The sequence below is a fragment of the Lutra lutra genome, chromosome 16 (assembly GCF_902655055.1).
Source record: "Lutra lutra chromosome 16, mLutLut1.2, whole genome shotgun sequence".
NCBI lineage: Eukaryota > Metazoa > Chordata > Mammalia > Carnivora > Mustelidae > Lutra > Lutra lutra.
Genome location: NC_062293.1, coordinates 24,955,350 through 24,969,217, shown reverse-complemented (window position 1 = coordinate 24,969,217; position 13,868 = coordinate 24,955,350). Strand labels below are relative to the sequence as shown.

At 41.3% G+C, this 13,868-nt stretch overlaps 1 protein-coding gene across 3 annotated transcripts in view; it reads left to right on the top strand.

The window, feature by feature from the left end:
• ZNF652 (zinc finger protein 652) overlaps positions 1-13,868 on the top strand; it is a 60,902-nt gene that overhangs the window by 15,441 nt on the left and 31,593 nt on the right. The window contains exon 1 of one of the 3 annotated variants that reach the window (XM_047706917.1): positions 13,089-13,099. The exons of the other annotated variants lie outside the window; for them this stretch is intronic. The gene's annotated coding sequence lies outside the window, so the exon portion shown is untranslated. Of the gene's footprint in view, positions 1-13,088; positions 13,100-13,868 lie in introns of those variants that run through there. 3 annotated transcript variants of the gene reach the window in all.

Here is a 13,868-nt window from a genome sequence, read left to right as displayed (position 1 = left end):
TTTAAAAGAGGGAATCAGGGGCGCCTGGGTGGCTCAGTGGGTTAAGCCGCTGCCTTCAGCTCAGGTCATGATCCCAGGTCCTGGGTTCGAGCCCCACGTCGGGCTTTCTGCTCAGCAGGGAGCCTGTTTCCTCCTCTCTCTCTGCCTGCCTCTCTGCCTACTTGTGATTTCTGTCAAATAAATAAATAAAATCTTTAAAAAAAAATAAAAATAAAAGAGGGAATCAGGGATTGTTCTAAGCTGTGTATGAGGTGATCAGGGCCTGAACTGGGAGGTTGTGTTAGCCATTGGGACAGGGAAGACAGAGCAATTTGTAAACCTAGGACTTACTGGTTCATTACATCGTGGGGCAAGGTAGAGGGAACAGCCAAAAATGAGCAGAAGTTTAGAGCCTCAGTCAGAGACTAGAGCGGATTTGTCTGATCTTCTCAGATTTGACCATAAAATAAAAACTTAAAATCAGTAGCATCCTAGAACTGAGGGGAAATGTGTAGCAGTCTTGTTTTAAAGGTTTATTTATTTATTTATTTGACAGAGAGAGATCACAAGTAGGCAGAGAGGCAGGCAGAGAGAGAGGAAGGGAAGCAGGCTTCCCGCTGAGCAGCGAGCCCGATGCGGGACTCGATCCCAGGACTCTGGGATCATGACCTGAGCCGAAGGCAGCGGCTTAACCCACTGAGCCACCCAGGCGCCCCATGTAGCAGTCTTGTTTTAGAAACAATAGAGTATGTGGCTTAGAACTGAGGATGCACGAAAACTGCTGACTTAGGATGGAGGGAGCCAACCAGGAAGGGAAGAAGGTGGCTTTCTATTTAACGGTGAGGACTGTGGTTATCACCTGTGCTGACGTTCAATTTTTGTGCAGTGAAATGCTTCAAACCGTTGTGCTCACTCACGGTGACGCCGCAGCACGGACTGAATAAAAAGGGAATTGTGGTCATCTCACGGTGTGGCAGAGATAGAAAACCATCTAAAACGATCGTCTGCTTGCACCTGTGTGTCTGTAAACATGTGTGTACTGTGTTAGCATAAGTCTCTCAGGTGGACCTGTTTGTACGGAGGTGACAGAACCGCCATCGAGGGTACCAGCTCGAGAACACACACAGGGCGGCCTCAGTGCCAGTTCCTGCGGGAGCACTGGCCGTGCCCTTGAGCCATATAGATCTACAGCCTCACCTGCAGCCAGATCTGCTTAGTTACACTTAAAGACCTAGATTTTGGCTTGGTTTTATTGTTCTGTCCTTGACAAATTAAAAGCAAGATGCGGTAGTGGCTACTGTCTAGAAGGTTGGATTCTAACCTTGACTGAGCAATGACCTTCCTAGGTAAAATGTCTTACTTCTAACATGTTTCATTTTTCCTTTATTTTATTTTATCTTATTTTATTCATTTGACAGAGGTCACAAGTAGGCAGAGAGGCAGGCGGGGGGGGGGGTGGCGGGCGGGGAAGCAGGCTCCCTGCTGAGCAGAGAGCCCGATGTGGGACTCGATCCCAGGACCCTGGGATTATGACCTGAGCCGAAGGCAGAGGCCTTAACCCACTGAGCCACCCAGGTGCCCCCATTTTTCCTTTATTTTTGATCATTATTTGTGAGCATATTTGGGATTAAGGTTTTATTAAATCAGAAATATATCATATTGCCTACATTACAGTTTTGAGAGAGAGGAATTTAAGTTGTATAAAATAGGCAGTAGTCCTAATATGAAGGGATTTTCGCACTATATTTTATGTGCTCCCCAGTTCCTTCGTCATACCAAAAATTAATTTAGATTTAATTCTGGTTGTTAACAATATTTTTTTCTCCATTGTCAGGTTAGGGTCCTATTATGTTTCTAAATTATGGTACTGTTTTTGGTCTCTCAAAGGAGATAATGCTGCTTTTGAAAAAGAAAACCTTTTTATATTATAGAAATTCTCAAATATAAAAAATAAAAAGTATGACAAACCTAATATGCCCATTTCCCATGGCCAGTCTGTTTCATATATAGCCACCCTCACTGTACTCACCTTTCCAATTACTTTGAAGCAATTTTAGGAGCACGTAGCTGCCTGGCTAGTTGGTAGAGCATCTGACTCATGATCTCTGGTTTGTGAGTTCGAGCCCTATGTTTGGCATAGAAATTACTTAAAAAACCTTTTAGACATCATAACATATTATTTATAAACATAAGAATTCTTTCTTTATAAGACAACTGCCATACCATTATTACACTAAAAAAATTCCTGAACATCATTAAGTATTCAGTCAGTGTTTATGTTTCCCAGTGAACTCATAATTGTTTCTTCAATCTTTTTTTTTTTTTTTTTTTGACACTGGCTAGGATGTTGAATTGGGGTCCAAAGAAGAGTGATTAGTTAATATGTCTGTTAAGTCTCTTTAATCTTGTAGGTGCTCCTTCCTTTGTTCTCTCTCTCTCTTTTTTTTTTTTTTTCCTTACAGTTTTAGTTGAAGAATCTGGATCATTTGTTGTATAATTTCTCAGTCTGGATTTTGCCGGTTGTATCCATGTGGGGTTATTTAACATGTTCCTCAGTCCCTTTTATTTTTTATAAATTAGTTTTTAGAGCTACAAGCTTTTTGTTTTGTTTTGTTTTTTAATGTTCAGTGTCACAGAGTTGCATTTTATTTTTTTTTATTATTATTTTTTAAGTTGTCTCCATGCCGAGTATGGAGCCCAACATGGGACTTGAACTCATCCACCCTGTGATCAAGACCTGAGCTGAGATCAAGAGTCAGATGCTCAACCACTCAACCATCTGAACCACCCAGGCATCCCCTGAGTCTTTTGAAACAGCTCCTGTCTTTGATAGCTTCCTTGCTTTCCATTATGACAAGATGTTCCAGACTCATCTTAGGCATTTTTCTGTCCTCTTTCCTTGTAATAGGAAATATCTGAAAACCACAGTAAGTCCTCAGTATTGAGCTAAACATAGGTTAGAATGTTGAAGTAATATTTTGAAAAGAACTACCTGCCCTCAGGGGTTCATAGTCTTTAAAGTTTTGGGTTTTTTTTAATTCATTTGACTTATTTGTATACATTTTTGATGTGATAAAATCAGATTTTGATTTCCTCTTACTTTATTATAGCAAAGCTTTGATTTCATTGTATAACAGGTACATCTAGCAAAGTGAGATGTATGTTTAAGATAAATAACTTTTTATAATTTTAAGATTTTATTCACTTGTTTGACAGAGAGACACAGCAAACAGGGAGAGAGGGAACACAAGCAGGAGGAGTAGAGAGGGGGAAGCAGGCTTCCTGCTGAGCAAGCAGCCCAATGCAGGGCTTGATCCCAGGACCCTGGGATCATGACCTGAGCTGAAGGCAGATGCTTAATGGCTGAGCCACCCAGGTACCCCATAACTTTTTATAATTTAAGAAATTTTTAAAAAAGATTTTATTTATTTATTTATTTGACAGACAGAGATCACAAGTAGGCAGAGAGGCAGGCAGAGAGAGAGGGGGAAGCAGGCTCCCCGCCGAGCAGAAAGCCTGATGCAGGGCTCTATCCCAGAACCCTGGGACCATGACCCAAGTCGAAGGCAGAGGCCCCAACCCACTGAGCCACCCAGGCGCCCTAATTTAAGAAAATTTAATGGGGGTGCCTGGGTGGCTCAGTGGGTTGGGCCTCTGCCTTTGGCCCAGGTCATGATCTCAGGGTCCTGGGATCGAGTCCCGCATTGGGGGGGGTTCTCTGCTCAGCAGGGAGCCTGCTTCCCCCTCTATCTCTGCTTGCTGCTCTGCCTACTTGTGATCTCTCTCTCTGTCAAATAATAAATAAAATCTTTTTTAAAAAAAGAAAATTTAATGTGTCATAAAAAGAAATAAAATGAATTTATTTATTTTATTTATTTTATTTTTTAAAAGATTTTATTTCCATGTTAGAATGATAGAGATAACGCAAGCAGGGGGAGTGGCTCCGCTGAGCCGGGAGCCCCACTTGGGTCTCAATTCCAGGACCCTGGGATCATGACCTGAGCTCAGAGCCACCCAGGCATCCCAGGAATAAAATGAATTTAAAAAGAAAGATAAAATCTTGAAATGATATACATTTTACGAACATGTTACCCTGTGGGAAAAGTAATTTGTTTGCATAAGTAGGTAATCATATAATTTATTGTGCAGACTGGGAGATACGTGAGAGGGGCATTATTAGTAATTACTTTGGAAGAATCAGGTATGATTCAGGACTTTGTCCAGCAAAGTAGAACATATGCTCACCCTACTTATAAACTAATTGACAATATCCGTAAGTTTCCTGAGACCAGGGATCCTATCTGTTACATCCACAGTAATGTCTGTGATACCTCATGTATTGTCGGTGCTCAGTAAGTAATGGTTGACTGTTACTAAAAGCCTGCTGATACTTGGAGGCTTGGTGTAGATTTTAGGTGTTTTTTGTGCTTAGTTAAATTATGATTGCACTTTTTTCCAACTTTCATTAACACTTGCATCTAAATGATCCTGTATATTGAATCTGAAGGGATATGATGAAATCATTTATTTTTTTAGTTTAGAATTAGATGTTTTGTTTATTATAGAAATAATACATGTTCATTATAAAAATATGAGAAAATCTAGGTAATCTCCTTACCACCACCTCTCCACTCCACTTAAAAAAAAAAAAAAAAAGAAAAAAAAAAAAGGTCGGGACGCCTTGGTGGCTCAGTTGGTTAAGCATCTGCCTTCAGCTCGGGTCATGATCCCAGGGTCCTGGGATCGAGTCCCACATCGGGCTCCTTGCTCAGCGGGGAGCCTGCTTCTCTCTCTGCCTCTGCCTGCCACTCTGCCTGCTTGTGTTCTCCCTTTCTCTCTGACAAATAAATAAGTAAATAAAATCTTAAAAAAAAAAAGTCATCTGTCTTCTGGTTGGATTTTAAGGGAGAAAAGAGCAGAGAAGTTACATATTGAACTAGTTCTCGCTCTTTCAGAATCCCTCTGACTCACCTTTTAGCCAGTGGGCCTTAGTTTCTTCCATTTATAAAAGACATTAGTACTTATCTGACAGGAACTTGGTGACTCTTAGATAAATGTGGTTTCTTCGGGGGGAGGAGCTGAGGAAGGAGGGAGTGATTGCTTGAACAATGTTTCTGTGATCAGTACTAGCTTTGATCGCTCTAGCCACATTTCTTAAAGAAATTGCCAAAAGTCGGGATAGAATATTTGCATTGATGTGAACTACTGTGAAAATTATTTGTGGAAAGGGCAGTATATGTGGAGTCAGAGTCCACGTTGCTGACGGAAATGTTTTCTCCAACATAAATAGATGAAGAGGAATTAAATTTAGTCGTATGTCCTCAGGCCTCTGACTGGGCAACCTGCTTGGTCATGTTGGCTTGGTGATCTTGACCACTCATTGGATTCGAGTAATGTCAAAAGTTATTTAGAAAACAAAACAAGTGAGCAAATAAGTATTTGTTCAGGTTTTTTATTACATCTATTTATAGCACATATATTGTGAAGAGCTGTGGTTTTCCTTAGATTAAGAAACATTATATAAAAATCATCCTCCCCACATAAATGTTTCCTCCACCTACTCATTTGTCTACAAGCCAAGAGTCTGTTCACTTCCTCTTGAGCTTGGTGCCTTTGCTGTTCATAGGCTCATTTTTTAAGACATTCCAGTGCAGTTAAAATATAAATCTCCAAAGTGTGTATTGTTATTAATTAATTTATTTCATACCTTAAAAGTAACTTCTCTGAAGTTTCTGAGCAGATAGTGTCTTAAAACAGGTTGTTCATCCAGAAACCTGGATGTTTGGGATTTTTGTCTTACTGAAACATGCACAGTCATTGACAATTCAATATAGAGAACCATTATTTTGGGAAAAGGTAATTAAGAATTCTGTGTGGGAAAAATAACTTGGATTTGAACATCTTCCATCAGCTTTTCCTGCTCAGGTTATTACTGACCAGCTCTTGGGTCAGGAAGCAAATAGCCGAGAATAATTTTGTGTGATGCTGAGTGTGTTTTTGTTTTTTGGGGTTTTTTTCCCCCTCCTAACAAGCAAATTGTTAAATTGCTACATGTTCTGTAGGTTAGCCTGAAGTTAAAATTTTAGTGTTATGTCACCAGTAACTAACAGAGGTTTGTCGGTATGGGGTGTGTGTGTGTTCATAATGATTGGGCCTTTCTTGCCTTAACCTGAAGAGTTAAGATGAGTTGTCACATGAAGATGTATTGAAATTGTCCCCCCTATACTTTACCTGTTACCTGGAATTTAATGAAAAAAACTTGCTCGAAAGTTGCCGGTCCCTTGAGGGCAACAAACACTACACTCAAAATGAAACTAGGTTACTGTTTCTGTAACATGCAGTGGTTTGTATCAAAAGCTGTTTTGGTCTTAACTTTGAGATTATCCCGTATTCTTTGAAGTGGTCATATTTTAACTTGGAGTGGTTTTAAATTTAAGAATTTCCTGAAGTGAACATAAAAATGTTTTAATATTTTCTTATGTGGTTGTTGTACACAAGTGTATAGAAAGCTTATCTCCAGACAACACATTTCTTCAGTAAGACCCAAAGAAAAAAATTCTTAAGATTTGAGAAAGTAGCGAAGACGGACAGTGTTTTAGGACATTATGCCAAATGGTTTTAGGTAGCTCTGTAACAGATTTCCTTTGCTTTTGATACCTTTGTGGTTTAGTACTTAGAGTTTGTGTTTTAATGTTAGGACCATCTTTATAGTATAACCAAGAGAAAATTAGGCGCTTTTCATTTACTATTTACTATTACTACTTTTTGTAACATACCATCTTTTTTTCTTTGGGTTGATAGGTTCTGAAATGAGGTGGAGCTTAAGATTGTGGCTTTATCATACCTTTCCTCTGATAAACAATTTTTTAAAAGCCTGAGGAACTAACCTCCCACTATAATGAACTGCAGAATGTTTTCTTGTGATGGATTCTTTGTGCCAAGAGGTGTTCCTTCCCATCAGCATTCAAACACACTCAAGGTCTCTCCCATCTTTCAAAAACCAAACTCAGACCTTTTCCTTCTTTTGACTCCGACTCCTCTGGCTTCTTTTCCTCAGCTTCCATTCCCTCCTGGTCACACCCTCACCGGCTGGTTGAGGAGGCCCCACTCCCCGCTAGGGAGTGAGAGCTCCAGAACCCAGCCCAAACCTGAGCCCTGAGCCAGTATTGTAATTAACTCAAGACTGCTGGTTTTTCAGGGAACACAAGGCTTCCCGAAGGACAAAGGGGACTGCAGGTGAGGGAACGACTAAGTGGTCAGTTTTCTGTCTTACTCAGCGCTGTGCAGCATTTGCTACAGCTGACCAGTTCTTCTTTCTTGAGAAAATGTGTTTATATCCTGCCTTCTGTGCCCCACAGTTTAGTGTTTCCTTTTTCCTCTGTGTTCATTTCTCTTCTCTTTGTTGGCTCATTCTCCTCTGCCCTGAGGGTGCCCCAGAGCTTTCTCTTCTTTACTTACCCTGTTGTCCCAGCCCCCAAATTTAAATTCTTTCCGTATGCTGCTGTCTCCCAAATATTCACCTCCAGGCCTGACTTCCCCTTGATCTCCACACTCTTCTAGCCAACTGATTACTTGACAGCTGTACTTAGATGTCTAGTTTGCATCTTAAATGTGACTGTATCAAGTAGGAGGCTTTCATTTTCAACTGATAGAAAATCCAATTCAAAATAATCTCAAAATAGAGAAAATGAAGTAGCAAGAAGCCTCGGTCTAGGATTGGTTAAAGTCTGGTTTAGTGACATCATCAAGGACCCACGTTCTTTCCACCGTTCTCCTCTGCCGTCTTGGAGATGTCTACTTTGTCCTTTGGCTATCTCCCATCCTGTGTGCAAGATGGTGCCTCCATTCTAAGCATCATATCCAGACAAGAGGGCATCCAGCAGGGGGTGGTTATTGCTTTCTTTTGCCTTTTAAGAGTTTGGAAGTCTTTCTCAGAAGCCTCCCAGCTGACTTCCATGTAAATCTCACTAACCAAAACTTGGTCATGGGCCTGCCTCTACACCAATCACTGGCAATGGGAATATGGACATGGAAACAATTGTTATACAAAATAGAATGAATAATGATACTAGAGGTAGTAGTTACAAATACAGGAGAAGTAATAGGGCTGGGAATTTCAGGAAGAATAAGTAGTGTTTGAACTGAATAATGAAAAATTAGGTTCACTTGTTGGGGAGGGAGATAAGGGCATTCTTGGCTGATGGGGCAGGATACACTCATGGCCAGCATAGAGAAATTCTAGGATGCTCAGGGAACTCTGAGTAGACCCTAAAGCTGGTACATAGGGTTTGTGGGGGGATGTGGAAGGACATGAGAGTAGAGAGGTAAGGTGAGGGGTCTAACCTTGAAGGAGGTTTGACCTTAATTTTTCGGCAGTGGTTGTCCCTGTAAAGGAATTTTAGCAGTATTTAGCAAAAGGCTTCTCTAGCCACTGTGCGAAAGAGATGTTCTCTTTGAATTTGAGGCTGATTGTCTTATTTATATTTTTCATTTCGCCTCTCCCACCTGTTTTCCTCTTAGCTGTAGGAATGGAAATTCAAATTGTGTACATGATCTTTGTTCTAGTTCTTTCTTTATCCATCACATCTAATAAGCAAATTCTGTTGACTTCTCCTTTTTTTGCCCATCTGCCTTTGGTGTTGCGTGTTTTTCTCAGCCCTGCAATCAGAGCCCTCCATTTTTTTTTAAGATTATTTATTTGTTTATTTGACAGAGAAAGATCACAGGTAGGCAGAGAGGCAGGGAGAAAGAGAGAAGCAGGCTCCCCGCTGAGCAGAGAGCCCGATGTGGGGCTCGATCCCAGGACCCCGAGATCATCACCTGAGCCGAAGGCAGCAGCTTAACCCACTGAGCCACCCAGGCGCCCCATAAGAGCCCTCCATTTTCTGTCCCTACTGTCCCTACTCTGTATTTACAAGGCTATCACCTCCTAATCCCTGGCCGGACTCTTTTGGCTAGGCCTTTGTCTTCATCACCCCCCGGAATATATTCTGCTTATTCCTGATGACAGCTTCACTCACACAGCCCTCTCCTCCACCTGCCTTTTAATTTCCTCTCTGCCTTTTCACATCCCTCCCATTTGTCAGGACCTAGCTCAGCTCTCATGCCCTGCCCAGGGCCTTCCATAGCCTGTGCATCCGACATCTTTCTTGCCCTTTTAAATAATCGTATGGCACCTTTAAAAGAAATAGCATTTGTTTTATTTGGCAATTGTGACTTATTTTTTCTGTACTGTTGCTTGCTCTCCAAACACATTTGAAGCTTGTGAAGATTAAGGCCAACACTGTAATTATTTGAAGGAATGAGTAGTTAATATCTTCTTATATTAGATTCTTGGTGCTTTGTATGTAGGTGATAGTCAAAGCTTATGAATAAAAAGTAGAGTGTGAAAAAAAAAAAAAGTAGAGTGTGAGAATCAGACAGAAAATGCTTCATGGGGTCCCCTGGGTGGCACATTCAGTTAAACATCGACTCTTGGTTTTAGCTCAGGTCATGATCTCAGGGTCATGAGATCAAGCTCTGCATGAAGCTCCATGGTCAGTGCTGAGTCTGCGTGAGACTCTCTCCCTCTCACCCTCCCGGACTCTCTTTCTCTTTCTCTGAAATAAATAAATAAGTCTCTAAAAATGCTTAATGTATAAACCCCTTTTAACTGTAAATGTCACCTTTATAATCAGAAAAAAATCAAAGGCTATTTCTCTGTTTGGAGGAAAAAAGGAGATCTGGGCTTTCATAAATAAACCTTGTGTTTGAATTAACAGGGTTAGTGAACAGAGTCCAGTCACTTCCAAGACTGTGAGATGCTGGATGTACGGTCGTTTAAGATTCATAACTGTAACGCAGTGCGGTGAGCATCACAGCCCCAGCCCTAGTCACCCACTTCTCTGTGCTCAGCTCTATTTCCAAAAGGGAGAGAGTATCCATTGGGTCCGTTTGCCGGCATCCAGCGTGGAGCACCTCTACTAAGTAAAGTTGTGCTCAGTGCCATCGCTTTTGCCTTTAATGTTGACATAGTTATGGCATGGTCACCTGCTCTTATTTCTTTCAGCTTGCAAGGTATGTTTAAAAAAAAAAAAAGACCATTAAAAAAAGGAAAAGGCAGTAATGGATATTGGCCAGCATCTGAGGCTTCATGGATTTCTTCCACATCCTGTTGGGCATCTTGCCTTAAATGCTTTCTTACTAAGGCAAAGGACTGAGTAGAATCATCCAAGGAATGGTGTTAAGTGTGGTCATGTCTCTCCCCACAGAGAAAGTGGGGTGGACCCAGTTCTGGAAAAACTGTTTGTGGAAAAACCTGACCTATACCATTGGTAAGGTTGTGGGCTTGATCTCATTTGTATCATATTTATTTCAAGACCATACATAATATATTCCCTTAATCTGGGCATCCCCAACCTGAGATTCATAAGCTGATTTTAAAGATTTTATTTATTTATTTGAGAGAGAGAGAGCAAGCACGAGCAGGGGGAGGGGCAAAGGGAGAGGGAGAAACAGACTCCCCGCTGAGCAGGGAGCCCGACACAGGGCTCAATCCCAGGATCCTGAGATCATGACCTAAGCCAGAGGCAGACACTTAACTGAGCTGCCCAGGCACCCCAATAAGCTCATTTTAATGTTCAAAAGTCAAATCAAAATTATGGTAAAGCTGGACAGTCTAACCAAAAAGTTAGATGGCTGGCTTTTTTTTTTTTTTTTTCAATATTTGGTTAGTAGGAAATAAAAAAGTATGATCTAATGCAAATTCTGAGACAATATTTTAAAAGCAGTGCTCCCTGGGAATGTGGCAGGGGAGCCAGGGGTGGAGAGGGGAGTGTATAACAGCCCTTCTTGTTGAAAAGATTGGGAAGAAAAAAAAAAAAAATGAAAAGAAAAGGTTGTGAAGGACTACGTGGCAGTAGGTGAGCAGATGATTTCGGCAAAAGAATGAAAACAAGTAACACAAACAGTAAATGTCAGTGCTGGAAGGGAGCCCCTGAACTGTATGGGTGCAGAAACCCAGGGCTGGCAAGGGGACGGAGCCTGACCAGCGGTGCAGAGGAGCCTGGCTTGCCGTGTGGAGTACGGTCGCCGTTCGGCTCAGTGTCACTGTATCCCTGCTATTAGAGCCCAGCTCTGAGTTTCTGGTCTGCCTCACCATCCAGTAATATCATTTTTATGTAAACTATCATAATTTTCAGATAATCTTATTTTTTTAGACCACCTTGAGACTGTTAGTGTCCGGATGGCCTATTTTGTTTTCTCTGTTTTTATTGAGATAGAACTCATCTACCCCATAACTCGCATTTTCAAAATGTACAGTTCTGTAGTTTTTAGTATATTCACAAGGTTGTGCAACCATCACCAGTGTCTAATTCCAAAACATGTTTATTCCCCCGAAAAGAAACCTGGAATCCATTAGCCGTCCTCTCCTGCCTACCCCTGTCTCCGTGCATTTGCTTATTGTGACCGTTTCATAGAAATGGAAGCATACAACATGTAGCCTTTTGGGTCTGGCTTTTCTCATTTAGCATAATGTTTTCAGGATTCACCCATGTTGTTCTTTGTACCAGTACTTCATTCCTTTTTTTGATAATACTCTGTTCTATGGATACACATTTTACTCATGCATTCCATTTGGAGCCATTATGAGTAATGCTATGAACATTTATATGCAAGTTTTTGTACGAACATTTATTTTCAGTTCTCTTGAGCATGTACCTAAGAGTGAAATCGCTGGGTCATATGGTAACTCTATGTTTAACTTTTTGAGGAACTGTCACACTGTTTTCCACAGCGGCTGCACCAGTTCATATTCCCATCAGCAGTGCACAAGGGCTCCTCTCTCTCCACATTGCCGCCAACACTTGTTGTTTCCTGTGTTTTTTATTTTATTGCTTTTGACAGGTGTGAGGTGATCTCTCATTGTGGTTTTGATTTGCATTTCCCTGATGATGACGGATGTTGAGCATCTTTTCGTGTGTCTGTTTAGCCCATTTCATTCTATATATTTATTTATGGGGCAGGAAAGAGAAAGAGTGAATGGGGGGCAGAGGGAGAGGGAGAGAGAGAATATTAATCAGGCTCCATGCTCAGTGCAGAGCCCGATGCCGGGCTCAATCTCACAACCCTGAGATCATGCATGACCTGAGCTGAAATCAAGAGTTGGACATTTAAGGGACTGAGCCAACTGGGCGGCCCTGCTCATTTCATTTTTCAGACTTACTTTCCCTTCCCTATCTTTTGCCTTTTTTCATCTTCATTACGTCATGTTCACTATGGAAAAATGGGTGCAACAAACCGTAAAATTACATAAATCTCTGCCACCCATAATTTGTAACTTCTTTTTTTTTTTTTAAAGATTTTATTTATTTATTTGAGAGAGAGACAGTGAGAGAGAGCATGAGCGAGGAGAAGGTCAGAGGGAGAAGCAGACTCCCCATGGAACTGGGAGCCCGATGCGGGACTCGATCCCGGGTCTCCGGGATCATGACCTGAGCCGAAGGCAGTCATCCAACCAACTGAGCCACCCAGGCGTCCCAATTTGTAACTTCTTTAAGAGTTTCTCAAATAAGAAGGAGAAAGGAGCCAGCAGTGAACCCCTCCCCCAACTACTGGGAGCTTTGCCTGTTATCAGATTATATCAGTGTGGGTACTGTCGTTCTAGTTTTACACGGGGAAACTAGGTGAAATCAATTGCTTTGACCGAAGTCTTATACCTGGTTAATTTAGCATATTGGGGTTCATACAAGATCTTTTATTTTACATTTTATGTTATTCATCACTGTTTTCTCCTTCAACTGTTAATTCACTTGTGATCATGGATATGCTGTAGAGATTGAGAGGAAGGAGGTTAGGAAGAGGAGAAAAACTTAACTTATAAACTTCATCTAAGTATACATTACAAATAAGGAAGAGCAAAATCTGCTCTCTGATATGAGGTCTTAGCTTGGGGTTTTGGGATCCCTAAAGGTTCCATGGATGGGTTTCTGGAAATAGGCAAACTCCTTGAAATTGCATGTCAAATTTTGCGTGTTCATTTTTCTGGGGGGGAAGATTTTTAATTTTCCAAAGCTTCTCAGAAGTTCAAGAACCGCTGCTAAGAAGAGTGACACACAGACTTACGGGAGGGAGGCGGGCGGTATGTTAGCTTTGTTCTTTCCCATTGACTATGTTTTGGCTGGGTTATGGTTTGGGTTAAACCTTCTCATCTGCTGTCACATATTTTTGCTGGTTGAAGACTCTCTTAGTTAAACTTTTTTCCCAAGTGTTCATTTTTTTTAAGATTTTATTTATTTATTTGAGAGAGCGTGAGGGCATGAGCAGGAGGAGAGACAGAGGGAGAAGGAGAAGCGGACTCCCTTCTTAGCAGGGAGCCAGACTCGGGCTCCGTTCCATGACCCTGGGATCATGACCTGAGTGAAAGTCAGAAGCTTAACAGACTGAGCCACCCAGGGACCCTCCGAGTGTTAATTTTTGAAGTGTAAAAAATTTTCTGTTAATTAGAAAACAGTAACAGTTGGGCGCCTGGGTGGCTCAGTGGGTTGGGCCGCTGCCTTCGGCTCAGGTCATGATCTCAGGGTCCTGGGATCGAGTCCCGCGTCGGGTTCTCTGCTCGGCAGGGATCCTGCTTCCCTCTCTCTCTCTCTGCCTGCCTCTCCATCTACTTGTGATCTCTCTCTGTCAAATAAATAAATAAAATCTTTAAAAAAAAAAAAAAAGAAAAGAAAACAGTAACAGTCGTTTGGTAGGTCTAATATGTAAATTATAGCATCCTGATGTTGTTTACATGTCTGAAATATTTGTGATTTTTATTTCTGTAAAATATAAGAATGTAATGAGGGCCTTTCTCAGTTATTGTCATTTTCTGAATGAATTTTTTTATTCATGTTCATGATGATCCTGTCAGT